The sequence below is a fragment of the Crocuta crocuta genome, unplaced genomic scaffold, assembly GCF_008692635.1.
Source record: "Crocuta crocuta isolate KB4526 unplaced genomic scaffold, BGI_CrCroc_1.0 scaffold139, whole genome shotgun sequence".
NCBI lineage: Eukaryota > Metazoa > Chordata > Mammalia > Carnivora > Hyaenidae > Crocuta > Crocuta crocuta.
In genome coordinates, this window is record NW_027533258.1 from 2,583,008 (window position 1) to 2,590,764 (window position 7,757).

A 7,757-nucleotide genomic window follows, 5' to 3' on the forward strand; every position below is an offset into this window, starting at 1 on the left:
GGCTCTGTGCTGACTGCCAGCTCAGAGCCTGGAGCCTGTTTCAGAGTCTGTCACTCCCTCTCTCTCCGACCCTCCTCTGCTCACACTGCCTCTCTCTGTCTCTCCTAGAAATAAATAAAAATATAAAAAAAAATAAAAATAAAAAAGTGATTTTTTGTAAATGATCTTGTATCCTACAACTTTGCTGAACAGGTTTATTAGCTCCGTTTTGTTGTTTTTTTTGAGATTTTCTGCATATGTGATCATGAAATAATAGAGATAGTTATAATTTTCTTAGCAATCTGGATGCCTTTGTTTTTATTGCCTAATTTCCCTGGCTAAGACTCTGCTATAAATGTTGGCCAGAAGTGGTAAGAGCAGAGACATCTTTATCTTGTTTCTGATCTTAGAGGAAGGATTTCAGGTTTGCACCATTAAGTGTGATATTAGTAGTTGGCCTTTATCAAGTAAGGAGTTTCCCTTTTGTTCCTGGTTTGTTAAATATTTTTATTATGAAAGTGCATTGGATTTTATCAAGTGCTTTTTCTGCACCTAATGGTGCCCAATCCTGTGGTTTGTTCCTTATTCTATCACTATGGTTGATTACATTGATTGGTGTCACATGTTGGACCAACCTTGAATTCCTGGGATAAATCCTACTTGGTCATCATGTATAATCCTTATATATGTTGCTAGATTTGGTTTGTTGGTATTTTGTTAAGGATTTTTATGTTTACATCATAGGGAATATTTAAAAAAATTTTTTAATGGTTATTTATTTTTGAGAGAGAAGCAGATTGTGAGCAGGGGAGGTGCGGAGAGAGAGGGAGATACAGAATCTGAAGCAGGCTCCAGGCTCTGAGCTGTCAGCACAGAGCCTGATGAGGGGCTCAAACTCATGAACTGCAAGATCATGACCTGAGCTGAAGCCAGATGCTTAACCAACTGAGCCACCCAGGTGCCCCATAGGGAGTATTGATATAGTCACTTTTAATGGCTGCCTAATATTTAATTACATGGATCTACCTGCCATAATCTAACCAATTAGACTTTTAATTATTTCCTTTTTTGTCATTGTTATAATCAAGGATAAACTCATAACTCCCATGCATGCAATTTTGCATTCATTCATGATTATTTTCATAGGAAACATTCCTACAAATGGAATAACTGAACCAAAGGTTATGCAGAGATGTTTATCTCATCTTGTCATTGGCATTTATGCTTTATTTATAGGATTTTTGTTATTAACAGAGGTTGGTTTTTTTAAAAAAAATTTAAAGTTTATTTTGAGAGCGAGAGCGAGAGACAGAGAGAGCAAGAGCGAGAGAGAGAGAGCGCACAAGTTGGGGAGGAAGAGAGGAAGAGGAAGAGAGAGAATCTCAGGCAGGCTCCACAGTGTCAGCACAGAGTCTGAGGCAGGGCTCAAACCCACTAACCGTGAGATCATGACCTGAGCCAAAATCAAGAGTTGGTCGCTTAACTGGCTGAGCCACCCAGGTGCCCCAAAGATTTTTATTTTCAAAGTTAAATCTGTTTCTTTTTTTATGGGTCCTGCCTTTGTGTGTGGGCTCAGAGAGACCTTTCCCACCTTGTTGAGACACACTGTCTCCTCTTCTCTGCTTCTTATAATGCCTCTTTTTATTTTTTCCCTCCACTTAAATCTTTATCAGAATTCATCTGGGTATGAGGCAGAGATCTTTTTTATTTGCAAATGATTAGCCAAGTTTCCCAATGCCATTTTTAAAAACAATCCATTCTTTATGTTCAGATTAGTAGTGCAATCTTTATCTTAATCAAAATTCTTGGGGGCACCTGGGTGGCTCAGTTAAGTGTCTGACATAATTTTGGCTCAAGTCGTGATCTCATGGTTGTGGGATCAAGCCCTGCAATGGGCTCAGTGTCAAGTGCGGACTCTGCTTAGGATTCTCTATCTCTCCCTCTGCTTTTCCCCCAATTGTATGTACTCTCTCTTTCTCAAAATAAATAAATAAGCTTAAAAAAAAAGAAATATAGAGCATTTTCCACACCTCTTAACCCTGTTGAAATAATAAATAATTCATAATAAACCCTGTAATACAGTTACACAATTATTTTGTGGAGAATGAATATTTAATTAGAATATCATGGTAGGTTTTTTCATCCAGTCCTCTCTTCTGATGTTCAGTAAAATGTTGTAGAGTTTTTGGGGGCGGTGACTGTAATTTTCTTACCAGATTTATTCATAGATTTTATACATATTTTTGCTTGTAAGCAGGATTTGTTTAGCATGCAATAACTCTTTTAAATGTATTGTGTTATTTGAGCACCTGGGTAGCTCAGTCAGTTAAGCTTCCAACTTCAGTTCAAGTCATGATCTTGTGGTTCATGAGTTCAAGCCCCAGGTCTGGCTCTGTGCTGACAGCTCCAAGCTTGGAGCCTGCTTCAGAATCTGTGTCTCCCTCTCTCTCTCTGTCCCTCCCCCACTCAAGCTCTGTCTCTCTCTCCAAAATAAATAAACTTTAAAAAATGTATTCTNAGACGTGGGCCTCGGGTTTTGTGAGAGTGCTCATACAATTTGGGAGCTCTCTGTGTCCAAAATTAGGCATGAAAATCTTTAGAATGAAAAAAGCAATTACAACAAGTGACAGGGGGGCTTGGAGGTTTAGCTGCTTTATCTCGGAGCAAGCTTCAGTGCTCTCACTGGAACTGCCCGCTTTGAAACGCTTCTGGATCATCACCTGACTTTGACTCCCCCCATCCCACTTAGAACATTCTATAACCTGCAGGTTACAGCCAGTGGGGGGCTCTGAAGCTTTGGGGCACACTCACCTTTGAAGACAGACTGGGTTGTTTTGTTGTTTTTTTCTGTTTGATTATCTCAGGAAACAGCCAGAAATATGTCAGCCTATATCTTTAAATCCTTATGTTTTAGAGAGGTACAAATTAAGTCTTCAAGAACCAGTCGGGTAGAAATGATTTTGCACTCTGTGTGTGTGTGTGTGTGTATGTGTGTGAGAGAGAGAGAGAGAGAGAGAGAGAGAGAGCAATCAGTAGAAAGAAAGAGAAGGGAGAGAGATGGTGAGAGACAGAGGGAGGGGGAGGGAGAGGGGAGAAGCTGTCAGAAGCCCTGGAGAGCAGAGAGCCGCCTGCTTCCTGCGTGAAGCTTGCTCAAATGCTCACTGCCCGGGCCCCTAGAGTGTGGTTTTCCTCCCTGGCCGGCACCAAACCCCAGAATAGTGCGGCTGACTTGCTGATTGAGGTCAGCAGCTCCCGGGAGGCTCGAGAAGCGAAAGCCTTTGCAGTAAGTACAGAGTTGGTTATTATTTAAGATGGGGATGGAAAATCTTAGAAACTAGCTCTATCTGGGGGAAGAGGTTCTTCTGCCTTAGGTATAATGTCTACACACCCAGTGAATCCTGATATGACAAAGGCACGATTAACACATTCTTTGGCGATTCACGGGCTAGGTAACTTCATGCTACATACGTGCTTCTTTGAGCTGAAACCGAACTTGAAAACTCATCTTCTGACATGTTGAAAAAATAGACTTTTTTCATCTTGCAAAGTAAGGATGATTAGTGCTGACTTTAATGTGCGGAGTTTTGTGGGAAAAGTAATCCTCTCTGTGGGTACTAATTACTAGCAGTGTGGAGAGCTCTTTTCACAACCAAGGTGAATAGGGCTCCTTCTGTGCATTCTTGTCACCGATGTGGGAAGTCCTGTGAAGAGAACCACCCGCTTGACTGGTTCTTAGCACCCCAGAAGGTTCTAGAGCCTTCTCCCCTTGAAGACGAGCACTGTGTGCGTGTGGAGGGGGGCGGCCTCCCATCTTGCTTAGGGCCTGATAAGGCCCCAATGCTTAATATCTGGGCCAAACATTGTGCTTATGAGACCTAGATGGCAGAACTTCAAAGATATGACAAAGATAGAGGCTTTTCTAGGAAGTTACTTATTATATGGTTTCTGTTTAGACAGTATTTTGCACTAACCCTGNGAAATGAAGTTTTCAGGGTCCCCCCCCCTCTTCCTTTTTTCCACTGAGTCCAATTTCCAAGCTAAAATATTTAGCTCAGAAATGCAGGCGGTTGATATTTTAAGTTTACTCAAACAATGTGATTTTTCCCTGTCATTAGAGCAGAAAAGTAAAGAAGACATGCGTTCTCTGCTTCTAGTATACAGGGCTCACCGACAGGGCTTGGTTTTGTTCCTTTCCAACTGAGCCCCACTGGCTACTTGAGAGTAGACATTTCGTTTCCTTTAATCTTCCCTTCACCACGTGGGTTTACGGGTAACTGTTGTCTGAGCAGGAAAAAGCTGCAGGAGCAGAGGGAGTATGAAATTAACAATACAAAACTGTCAAGTGAAAATAGACTCTGCCTGTGAAATAGCTTCCTCATTTCAATTATTTATCCTCTGCAAACATGTTAGCCTTTCTTTATATGATAAAAATAATATTTCTGAGTGCTGTGTGCTAGGTACCACAGTCAAGTTCTTCCACAAGTATTATCTCATCCGATTCTCAAAGCACTCCCCTGAAGTGGCTACATTTAGGACCTTCATTGTTACGGGCAAGGAAACTGAGGCATAGAAAGGTTTTGTACCTGGGCCAAGGTCAGAATGACTGGTGGGTGGAAGAGGTACAGCCAGGACTAGGACTTGGTTCTTCTAAATCCATAGTAAAGTCAGAAACTCACGACTCAATCCCACACCCTGAACAACTTAAAATTTCTGTATTTCTTTCTGCTTGTACGACTGGATATTATAGCATAGGGTTTTAAAAATGTTATTAGTTTCAGAATTATTTTTAAGGGTGTATAATGTTTTGGTAGGTGATTGTTCCATAATTTACTTAACTATTCCCTGTTTTTAGAAATTTGGTGGCTTTTCTTTCTCTTTTCCGTTTTCTTGCTATAATGAATAATGTTGTGGGGGTGCCTGGATGGCTCAGTCAGTAGAGCATGCGACTCTTGATCTCAAGGTTGAGGATATAGGTTACTTAAAAATAAAATCTTAAAAAAAATACTTCAGTAACTGTCTTGGCCATGTGATTTTCCCCAGATTTCTGGATCATATCTGTAGAATAGATGCTCAGACATGGGATTACTAGGTAAACGGAGTATGAACATTTATTTTAATGGTGCTTGGTATATGTTACTAAATTACTCTGTATCAACACCCTGTGTGAGAGTGCCCATTTGATTTTTACCCATTCCATCAATGACAATATCATTTACAAAGCAGGCAAAACAGAGGCCCTTTTTAACATATTAAGCTCAATGGGTTTTTCGCATGTTTTTGTTTATACGTTGTACTTTCTGTTTTGCTCATCTGTTTTTCTTAGGTTTTTTTTTTTCCCAGCTAATTTATATAGGTTTTTGGTAAGATTTATTTGCCATACTTTTGGCAGTTCTTTTTCCGAGACTATTGTTACCTTTTTTAAAATGAATTTTTAGAAAACATAATAGGCATTTAACATTTTTACATAATTCAAACTGTCCATTTTCCTCCCTGATTCTTCTTACTTTAGAGATCTGTTATTCTTTTTTAAAGGTTTTTTTTTTTTCCTTCTAGTTTTTACTTTGGTGGATGATGTGAAAAGTGGATTTAGACTGACTTAAAATAATGCCAGTTTTTCCAATATCATTTATGATAAATCTTTGTGTTCCCTAGTATTGTAGTTTTGCCCTTTTATACCTTCAGCTTTTCTATGTTAAAAGATTTTTCTGCATTATCTGTTTTATTTATAGTTGCTGTTTCTGTGCCATTATCACATTTTGTTAATTACCGTTGCTTTTGTGATATATAGAGAGGATAAGTTGTGTGGAGTCAAAATGAAGTATTGATCAAGAGCGTGGGCTAAGGAGGCCGGCTGCTGAGTCCTAACTTATGTTTCCCTCAGTCTTACTTGTAAAATGGGGATAGTACTAGATGGTGTGTACTCATGTGTTGTTAGGGTGAGGAAGTAAAAGGTAAATTAAAGAAAATCATTAGAAAGAGTATTTGATGTGTACAGATATGTATAGAAAGTATATGAGGCGTACATATGTGTATTTTATGTATACAAAGGTGTAATATATCTTTTTATTATAGAGAGTCACATGTATCATTCTTATCCTATATGGCTTAAGACAGACTTTCATATCATCTTGGGAGACAAAGAAAGAACATTTGACTCTATGTACTTTAAGGAACTGGTACACTGTAAGATGGGCAAGTGACAGAGTGATATATACAACACACATACCACAGAGGATTACTACCCATTATGAATAAAGAATTCCCAGAGGTGCCAGTGTGGCTCAGTCGGTTAAGTGTCCGACTTTGGCTCAGGTCATAATTTCACAGTTCATGAGTTTGAGCCCCACATTGGGCTCTCTGCTGTCAGTGCGGAGCCCACTTCAGATCCTCTGTCTCCCTCTCTCTCTGCCCCTCCCTGCTTCTGAGTGTGCACATGCATTCTTTCTCTCTTTCTCTCTCAAAAATAAAGAAATAAATAAACATTAAAAAAAAGAATTCCCACAAATCAATTGGAAAAAGACAAATACATAAAGAAAACATGGGCAAGGACAATTTGTAAATAAGCAAATTATATTTCTTTTTATAAACAGGCAATTCACAGAAGAAGAAATATCGTTGACCAGTAAACATATAATGTTCAACCTCAGTAAGAATCATGGAAACGCAGGCGCCTGGGTGGCTCAGTCAGTTAAGCGTCTGACTCTTGGTTTTGTTTGGCTCAGGTTGTCATCTCACAGTTTCATGAGTTTGGGCCCTGCATCAGGCTCAGTGATGACAGTGCAGGACCTGCTTGGGATTCTCTGTCTCCCTCTCTCTCTGCCCCTCCCCCACTCATGCTATCTCTCAAAATAAATAAATAAATGAACCTTAAAAAAAAGAATCATGGAAACACAAATTCAAATACTAATAAAATATTTCCCCTCCAACAGATTGGCAAAAATTGAAAACAGGGCATCCAGCATCAAAGAGAACGTATGGAAATGGGCATAGGCAATCACCAATACAGGGAACAAGAATTAATAAAGCTTTTTGTATAACAATTTTACCAAATCTACCAAAATGTAAAATAAATAACCTTTAACGTATTTCAGAAAAATATTGTATAGGTTTTCAAGTAAATATACACGGTATAGTCATATCTACCTTTAAAATTTCATTATTTATGTTAAGAAACCTAAAGTCCCTATTATTTGTATGTGTATAAAATTTATCTTTTTTTAATAAAAATAAATCCCTTCATTTATGGTCAACTGACTTTTTTTTAATGTTTTATTTATTTCTGAGAGAGAGAGAGAGAGAGACAGCGTGAGCTGGAGAGGGTCAGAGAGAGAGGGAGACACAGAATCCGAAGCAGGCTCCAGGCTCTGAGCTGTCAGCACAGAGCCCGAAGTGGGGCTTGAACCCATGAACCGTGAGATTTTGACCTGAGGCTTCACCGACTGAGCCACCCAGGCGCCCCTCCCCTTCCTTTTCATCTGTGTTCGTTATCTCTGTTTTAAAAGGGTTCATCCAACCTTCCTGCTGGCCATTCATCCAGATATTTGCCCGTAGATACCTCGAGCCTAGTACCAGCTGGCAGTGCTCTAGCCCCCCGGGGGGCCAGGGTGAGCCAGAGAGGGGCTGTGCCAGCCCCGTGGGAGCAGCAAACCCACTAACCAATTACTCAGCGCCGATCATGAGCGTTGCTATGAAGCTACCAAATAAGGAGTATAAATGCGAGTCCCATTTACACAGATGCTCAGAAAAGAGCAAGTAGAGGAGGCTAGTGTACGAAAAGC